Raw genomic sequence first — 9,918 nt, forward strand, 5'->3', positions numbered from 1 at the left:
AAACCCACACAAAACACTTTAGTTCTGAGCCTAACATACGATGTTAACACCAGAGGCTTTAAGGTACTTAAAGCTGTAGCAGTAACTCCTGAAAGAGCCACACTAGAGGGAAAGCTGTACAGGCTGCAGCGGCCGCCCACCCTCCCTCACCACCACCCACCCCAGTAATATGTAAAAGCTTCTGGTAAATTTTCTCTTATGCTAATAAAGGCATACCACCTAGTGCGCTGAAGACTAAGACTAGTAGCATTAGAGCAGTAAAGCAAACATAGAAAGCCTACAGGAATGATCTAAATGCCGACTCAGAAGGAACAATGCAGTAGACCGGAGGCTTTACCCCCTTGTTCTGTTTGTAGGGAAGTGGCTGAATTAAATAGTCAGATTTACTCACATTAACAAAAATTTAACAAAGCTTCCCCACGACACCAGAATAAAACCTGACCTTTCCAGTCAAAGTGCATAGAGAGGCCTCTTCCTTGTCATGGAGTTGAATGTGTTCAAAGATTGGCAATAAAGGAGAAAAGAAAGTGTTAGGGCTGTGATGGGAACAGGCCTTGGAGTTTATCGAACAGTCACACCAAGTTTCTCCAGCACACGAACACCCTTTTCTTGGTATTCTTGTCGGGTCATCCAAAAGTTGTCTTTGTCCTTCATGATATCTGCTAGAACTGCACCACCCAGGAATACCATATGCTTTCTGCGAGGTGGGTCTTCAAAGCGGATCTTAAATTTAGAAAGTTTTTCCACATCTCCTTTAAAACTTGTTCTAAGTAAAGCTGTTTAAGTTCACATTCCAGCCATGAAGGCAGCCCAGGATACATAGTTGATCCTCCAGAAAGCACAAAATGCTTATAGAATTCAGATCTGGTATCAATGCCAGCTGCTTGAATTGTGTTAAAAAGCAATTCAGCAACACCCACTCCTACATTGATCAAGTGGGGCTGAAATAAAGCTTCTGGTGCTTCAAATCTCCATCCCCCAACTTTGATAATGTGCCATCTGGGAGTGTATAAGATTCAACTAATACTGTGGTTTCTAAGACCAGTTGCTGCTCCTGCTCAATATTATACCCCACATAACACAGTTTTTCTTTAATCATGCTAACAGTTTCAAAATCAGCAGAATGGTTGAAGGCATATCCTCACAACAGAAGCAGCTTGATGAGATATCTGGTAATGTCCCTTCCAGCAATATCAATTCTCCTGGTAAGGTGAGGGAGAGAAAAGCCTTCATACACTGGGCAAATGTGAGTTACACCATCTCCAGAGTCCACCGCTACACCAGTTAATAAACCTTGAGCATACAAAGTCAAGACTGCCTGGATGGCTACATACACGCCAGAAAACCGGTAAGTTTCAAACATGACCTCTACAATCTTCTCTCTGTTTTTAGTTGGGTTCATAGGAGGTTCTTTAAGATTTTACAATTGCTGGTATCTATGTTAAGTTTCTCTGGCCCAAATGTATAGTCCCACAGGTGTTTCATGTCATCCCAATTTCGGACTATGCCATTTTCCATAGGGTAGTTAACTTCTAACATTGAACGTAATTCGCTTGCCTCATCACCAGCCATAAGATCCTTGATTTCAATGCTTCCCACTTTGGTGGTTGATCTGATAATAGGTCTTCCAACCAAAGCTGGGAAAATGTGTTCTGGAAAGTTAGAGCCTGCATATCCACACTTTACAAACCCAGTGCCGTTGTCGCACACCACCACCTTCCTGCCTTGGCTGTCCATTGTTCGCCCGGGGAAGAGCTGCCGTTGCCGCACAACCTACAGCCACCGCTGCCTGGCCTTTCCTCTTGCTCCTCCTCCCTCTTCATGGCCTCTCCTTCGGCCCAACTTTCTTCTCCCAACCGGCTCTCTTAACTTTTAAAAAGTGCGAATTAAAATTATTGTTTTACCATGACTCATTCCAAGAACTTGTAGCAGTTTACAGAACTTCACACAAGATTAAAAATGGAGAGAAAACAAAGCAAGCATAAGACGTACTACAAACCAAAACCCCAAACTCATTGCTGTCATGTCAATTCCGACTCATAGTGACACTGGAGGACAGAGTAGAACTGCTGCATAGGGTTTCCAAGGCCATAAATCTCTGTGGAAGCAGACTGCCACATCTTTCTCCCTTGGAGCAGCTGGTAGGTTCAAACTGACAACTTTCAGTTAGCAGCTGAGAGCTTTAACCACTGCACGACCAGGGCTCCTTAAAACATACTACAACTTCTCATAATGATTACAAGTGAGCTGCAAATTTAGCTTAGAGCTTCCTAGTAGCCAAAGTAAAAACAAGACAATTACAATGGAGGGTAGGGATGGGGAGGGGAAATCACTAACTAGATAGTAGACAAGTGTTAACTTTGGGGAAGGGAAAGACACACAGTATAGGGGAAGTCAGCATAACTTGACCAAGGCAAAGTCATAGAAGCTTCCTAGACACATCCAAACACCTTGAGGGACTGAGTTACTGAGGCTGAGGGATGGGGACCATAGTCTCTGGGGACATCTAGGTCAACTGCATAACATACTTCATAAAGAAAATATTCTACATCCTACTTTGGTGAGTGGCATCTGGGTCTTAAAAGCTTTCAAGCAGCCACCTAAGGTACATATATTGGTTCCATCCCATCTGGAGCAAAGGAGAATGAAAAAAACCAAAGACACAAGGAAAATATTAGTCCAAAGGGCTAATGGATCACATGAACCACAGCCTCCACCAACCTGAGCCCAGAAGAAAAAGATGGTGCCTGGCTACCACCACCAATGGCTCTGAAAGGGGTCACAATAAAAGATCCCAGACAGAGCAGGAGAAAAATGTAGAACAAAATTCAAATTCACAAAAAAAGACCAGACTTACTGGTCTGACAGAGACTGGAGGAAGCCCAAGAGTATGGCTCCTGGACACCCTGCTAACTCAGAACTGAAGCCACTCCCGAAGTTCACCTTTCAGCCACAGATTAGACAGGCCTATAAAACAAACAATAACACACATGAGGAACATGCTTCTTAGTTCAATCAAGTATACGAGACCAAATGGGCAACACCTGCCCAAAAGCAAAGATAAGAAGTCAGGAATGGACGGGAAAACTGGACGAATGGACACGGGGAACCCAGGGTGGAAAGGAAGAGAGTGCTGACACATGGTGGGGATTGAAACCAATGTCACAAAACAATTTACGTATTAATTTTTGCATAAGAAACTAACTTGCACTGTAAACTTTCACCTAAAACACAATAAAATTAAAAAAGCAAACAATAACAACAAGAACAAAAACAAACCAAGATGAGTTCCACCAGGGCTTGGAACCAGTTGGCTCCTGCTCAAACTCCTGCTGAGAATTTGCATTTCTAACAAGTTCCCAGGCAAACCTAATGCTGCTGGTTAGGGACCAACTCTGAGAACCACTGGTAGAGCAACAGCTCTCAAAATTTATTATAGTAAGAATCACTTGGGGGTCTTGATAAAATGTACATTCTGATTCAGTATATCTGGGGTGGAAGTGCAAATTCTCAGCAGGGGTTCAAAGCCCTGGTTCAACAATGATAACCACAAAATAAGTCAGATACCTGGAAGTATGTTCTTGATAGAGAGACTTGAGAAAATTTCTATTATGGGATATTCTGTGAGGTAGTCCTGGGACTTTTGACTAAATTCTGTGCTTGTACTATCAGGATGTTTAGAGCAAAGCTCCATAATCAGGTTTAATGTAGACCTTCATTGTCAATAGGAAGGTAATCATCCTGCTTCACACACACTGTGGCTGACTTCCTCCCCAGATGATTACCCTGCACCCACCATTGATAACTCCAGGAATGGCCACCTGACCCTATTATGGCCAATGAGCCATGAGGGAAAGGATGCTGGGGGTGCTTCTGAATAAAGTTCTTACTCCCACCTGAGGACCACAGGAAGAGATGGTCTCTTCTCCCTTTGGGCATGGTTGGGTCTGCTGGGCGACATGTGGCTCTGCTACAGTCATATTGCTACCATCCCAAAGATGATGTCATCTTCAACAATGACAATGTCGAGGGATAGAAGAATTCTGGGTTTTCAGTGTGTTCACTGAGATGCTGAACCAGCCAGCCTTGGAACTGCCTAATTTCTGGACTTCCTATCCATCAGTATAATAACCTGTCCTTACATGTCAACTAGGATCATTCAGGGTTTCCATTTCTACAGACACAAAGTTTAAAAGCCCATTTTTTATAGAGGGAAATGGGAGTTTTTCTATACACAAGTGAAATATTGCATATACAAGGGTATTCATCCCAGCAGTGTTTGAAAGAGCGGAAACAACACCCCATCATAAGTGACTGGTAAAATATATAAGTGATTGGTCAAATAAATGCACAATATAATCTCAAAGGGTCATAAAAAAAGGAATGGGTTATTACTCAGCCATAAAGAGAAATGAAGTCTTGATGCACGCCACAACATGGATGAACACTGAAAATATGTTGAGCGAAATAAGTCAGTTGCAAAAGGACAAATACTGTATCATTTCACATATATGAAATAAGTAAAGACATAGCAAAAAAACAACCCATTCCCGTTGAGTCGATTCCGACTCATATATAGAAACCAAAAATTATTAGTGGTTACCAGGGGTGGGAAGGAGGGACAAAGGGGGAGTTTTTGATTAGGTGGCATTGTGTTCATGTTGATGGTGGCGGAACGATTCGGAAAGGATATCGAGAATGGTTGCACAACTTAAAGAATGAAATCAATGTTACTGAATCAAACATGTAGAAATTGTTCAATTGGTTGTATGTTTTGTTACGTAGATTTTTACCACAATAAAAAAAAAAAAAATTTAAAAAAGCATAGGAAAGGCTCCTTAACACCAGTATGGAAAAGGCGGCAGGATACCCTAAGTGAAAAGCGCTAAGCGCAGAACACTGTGTAGCGTGTGCTTTACTATGTATTCACAACGGGGGAAATACGTGTATTTTCTTACATATGATAATAGTTCTCTATTGCTGCAGAATGAATTACTCAGATGTTTAGCAGCTTAAAAGAACAAATATTTATTTTCTCAGTTTCTGTGGGTCAGTAATTTGAGAGTGGCTTAGCTGGGTGGTTTTGGTTCGGTGTCTTTCATGTGGTTGTAGTCAAAATGTCAGCTAGGGAGGGACATCAGTGATAATGATGGAGTAAGGATCTCTGAAAATCCTTTCCTCCATAAAAGGAATGAGAAATCTGGCAAAAATCAACAGAATCAACTTTTCAGAACTCTGGAAATTAACCGAAGGTTTGCAGTAATCCAGGGAGCATTTATTCAAGAAAAATAGCTAAATCTTGCCCTATTCCCCTAACCCTCTTTCTAGCTCTGCAGTAGCCTTGAAAACCAAAGCCTGCAATCACAGAGGAAAAACAGCAGCTGGCAGCCACCAGCAAGGGCAGAACAGGGTTGGAGCTCCTTCAAAGCCTCATTCCAAGAACTGTCATTATTTTCCTGTTTGGTGTTGCCCTGGAATATCCCATATGCAAATCTATCTTTATATGACCTGACTCTGAGCTGAACCAGTGCAAAAAACCTTTTCCCTAAGGGTGTTTGTCAAAGATATTTAAAAGCAATTGTTTCACTTCATAGCTGCCTGACAACAGTTAAGGCAAACAATGGACTAACCAAAAAGCTTAAAAGTAAAAGCTGGGAAGTGAGATGCCCATAAAGGCTTTGAAAATCTTCAACATATTCCTGAGAATTTAGAAGGCCACCTGCATACATAGGGCTGTGCACATGCTCAGAAAAGACCTGATGAGGCACTAAGCTCTCACCTCTGGCTGACCTGGAGGCGCTGCACAAGCAGGACATGAATGCTAAGGCAGAGTGTTTGGTTGCCTAGTTGAGTATTAAAGGTTTACCCCAATAAGCACACAGAGCTCCTTGGGAAAGACCAGGAGACTTATTGGTTCCAGGCAGAATAGTATTTCATTTATTTTCAAAACTACCTGTCTAGCACAGTATGCCAGAAGATGAGCCCCTCAGGTTGGAGGGACTCAACATACACGTATGGAAGAGCAGCCTCCTCAAAGTAGAGTCAACCTTAATGATGTGAATGGAGTAAAGCTTTCGAGATCTTCATTTCCTGATGTGTCACGACTCAAAATGAGTAGAAATAGCTGCAAACATGCATTAATAACTGGAACGTGGAATGTACAAAGTATGAATCCAGGAAAATTGGAAATTGTCAAAAATGAAATGGAACACTTGAAGATCGATATCCTAGGCATCAGTGAGCTGAAATGGACTGATATTGGCCATTTTGAAACAGACAATCATATGGTCTACTATGCCAGAAATGACAAATTGAAGACTAATGTCATCACATTCATCATCAAAAAGAACATTTCAAGATCTGTCCTAAACTCCAACGCTGTCAGTGATAGGATAATATCCAGATGCCTACAAGGATGACCAGTTAATATGACTACTACTCAAATTTACGTACCAACCACTAATGCCAAGGATGAAGAAACTGAAGATTTTTACCAACTTCTACAGTCTGAAATTGATCAAACAGGCAATCAAGATGCATTGATAATTACTAGTGATTGGAATGCAAAAGTTGGAAACAAAGAAGAGGATCAGTAGTTGGAAAATATGGCCTTGGTGAGAGAAAACATGCTGAATATTGCATGATAGAATTTTGCAAGATCAATGACCTATTCATTGGAAATACCTTTTTTCAACAACATAAACAGCAACTATACATGTGGACCTCACCAGATGGAATACACAGGAATCAAATTGACTACATCTGCAGAAAGAGATGATGGAGAAGCTCAATATCATCAGTCTGAACAAGGCTGGGGCCGACTGCAGAACAGACTATCAACTGCTCACATGCAGGTTCAAGTTGAAGCTGAAGAAAATTAGAACAAGTACACAAGAGCCAAAATACAATATTGAGTATATCCCACCTGAATTTAGAGACCATCTCAAGAAGAGATTTGATGCACTGAACGCTAATGACTGAAGACCAGACAAGCTGTGGAATGACATCAAGGACATCATACATGAAGAAAGCAAAAGGTCATTAAAAAGACATTAAAAACCAAAACGGATGTCAGAAGAGACTTTGAAACTTGCCTTGAACATAGAGTAGCTAAAGCGAATGGAAGAAATGAAGTAAAAGAGCTGAACAGAAGATTTCAAAAGGTGGCTCAAAAAGACAAAGTATTATAATGAAATGTGTAAAGACCTGGAGTTAGAAAACCAAAAGGGAATAACACACTCAGCATTTCTCAAGCTGAAAGTACTGAAGAAAAAAATCAAACCTCAGATTGCAATATTGAAGGATTCTATGGGCAAAAATTGAGACACAAGAAGCATCAAAAGAAGTTAGAAGGAATACACTGAGTCACTGTACCAAAAAGAATTGGTCGATGTTCAACCATTTCAGGAGACAGTATATGATCAAGAACCGATGGTACTGAAGGAAGAGGTCCAAGCTGCACTAAAGGCACTGGTGAAAAAAAGACTCCAGGAACTGATGGAATACCAATTGATATGTTTCAACAAATGGATGCAACACTGGAAGCGGTCACTCATCTATGTCAAGAATTTGGATGACAGCTATCTGGCCAACTGACTGGAAGAGATCTAGATATGTGCCTATTACAAAGAAAGGTGATCCAACCAAATGTAGAAATTATCAAACAATATAATTAATATCTCAGGCAAGTAAAATTTTCCTGAAGATAATTCAAAAACAGTTGCAGCAGTACATTGACAGGGAACTGCCAGAAATTCAAACTGGATTCAGAAGAGGACATGGAATGATGGATAACACTGCTGATGTCAGGTGGATCTTGGCTGAAAGCAGAGAGTATCAGAAAGATGTTTACCTGTGTTTTATTTACTATGCAAAGGCATTCAACTGTGTGGATCACAACAAATTACGGATAACACTGCAAAGAATGGGAACTCCAGAACACTTAATTGTGATCATGTGGAACCTGTACATAGACCAAGAGGAAGTTGTTTCAACAGAACAAGGGGATACTGTGTGGTTTAAAAACAGGAAAGGTGTGCATCAAGGTTGTATCTTTCACCATACTTATTCGATCTGTATTCTGAGCAAATAGTCCAAGCAGCTGGGCTATATGAAGAAAAATGTGGCATCAGGATTGGAGAAAGACTCATTAACAACCTGCAATATGCAAATCACACGACCTTATCTGCTGAAAGTGAAGAGGACTTGAAGCACTTACTGATGAAGATCAAAGACTATAGCCTTCAGTATGGATTACACCTCGACATAAAATAAAAATTCTCACAACTGGACCAATAAGTAACATGATGATAAATGAGAAAATATTGACATTGTCAGGGATTTTCATCTTACTTGGATCCACAATCAACACCCATGGAAGCAGCAGCCAAGAAATCAAACGAAGTATTGCACTGGGCAAATCTTCTGCAAAAGACCTCTTTAAATTGTTAAAAAGCAAAGATGTCACCTTGAGGACTAAGGTGAACTTGACGTAAGCCATGGTATTTTGTCACCTCATATGCATGCGAAAGGGGACAATAAGGAACACCGAAGAAGAATTGACACCTTTGAATTATGATTTTGGCAAAGAATATTGAATACACCATGGACTGCCAGAAGAACAAACAAATCTGTCTTGGTGAAAGTATAGCCAGAATGCTCCTTAGAAGCGAGGATAGCGAGACTTCGTCTCACATACTTTGGACATGTTATCAGGAAGGACCAGTCACTGGAGAAGGACAACATGCTTAGTAAAATAGAGGGTCAGCAAAAAAGAGGAACACTCGATGAGATGGATTGACACAGTGGCTGCAACAATGGGCTCAAACATAGAAACGACTGTGAGGATGGCGTAAGACCGGGTGATGCTTCGTTCTGTTGTACATAGGGTCCCTATGAGTCAGAACCAACTCGACAGCACCTAACAACAACAATAAGTACAGTACATTGTCCATTCAATTATTTTTAAATACATTAGACTTTTGGGAAAAGGATGGAGAAATAAGGCAAAACATAAAGTAGAAAAGTCTTTGGCGAAAATATCAATTTTATCTGCAAAGTTGCATATAAGGGCATTCCAAAGTTGTTGTTTTTTTTAAATTTTTGTTTATTGTACTTTAGATGAAAGTTTACGGAGCAAATTAGTTTCTCATTAAACAATTAATACACATATTGCTTTGTGACGTTGGTTGCCAACCCAACGACATGTCAACACTTTCTTCTTGGCCTTGGGCTTCCCATTACCAGCTATCTTGTCTCCTCCTGCCTTCCAGTCCTTGCTCCTGGGCTGGTGTGCCCATTTAGTCTCATTTTGTTTTATGGGACTGTCTAATCTTTGGCTGAAGGGTGAACCTCAAGAGTGACTTCATTACTGAGCTATGAGGGTGTCTGGGGGCCATACTCTCAGGGTTTCTCCAGTCTCTGTCAGGCCAGTAAGTCTGGTCTTTTTTTTTTGAGTTAGAATTTTGGTCTACATTTTTCTCCAGTTCTGTCCAGGATCCTCTATTGTGATCCCTGTCAGAGCAGTCGGTGGTAGTAGCGAGGAACCATCTAATTGTGCTGGACTCGGTCTGGTGGAGGCTGTGGTAGTTGTGCTCCATAAGTCCTTTGGACTAATCTTTTCCTTGTGTCTTTGGTTTTCTTCATTCTCCCTTGCTCCTGATGGGGTGAGACCAGTGGAGTATCTTAGAGGGCCGCTCACAAGCTTGTGAGATCCCAGACGCTACTCACCAAAGTAGAATGTAGAACCTTTTCTTTATAAACTATGTTATGCCAATTGGGCTAGATGTTTCCTGAGACCATGGTCCCCACAGCCCTCAGTCCAGTAATTTGGTTCCTCAGGGAGTTTGGAAGTGTCTATGGTGCTTCCGTGACCTTGCCTTGGGCAAGTTGTGCCAGCTTCCCCTGTATTGTGTACTG

At 41.2% G+C, this 9,918-nt stretch overlaps 1 pseudogene; it reads right to left on the reverse strand.

The window, feature by feature from the left end:
- Positions 1-354: 354 nt before the first annotated feature.
- LOC101358644 (actin-related protein 2-like) lies at positions 355-1,737 on the reverse strand (annotated as a pseudogene).
- Between the last annotated feature and the right edge of the window lie 8,181 nt (positions 1,738-9,918).

The sequence above is a fragment of the Trichechus manatus genome, unplaced genomic scaffold (assembly GCF_000243295.1).
Source record: "Trichechus manatus latirostris isolate Lorelei unplaced genomic scaffold, TriManLat1.0 scaffold00009, whole genome shotgun sequence".
Taxonomy (NCBI): domain Eukaryota; kingdom Metazoa; phylum Chordata; class Mammalia; order Sirenia; family Trichechidae; genus Trichechus; species Trichechus manatus.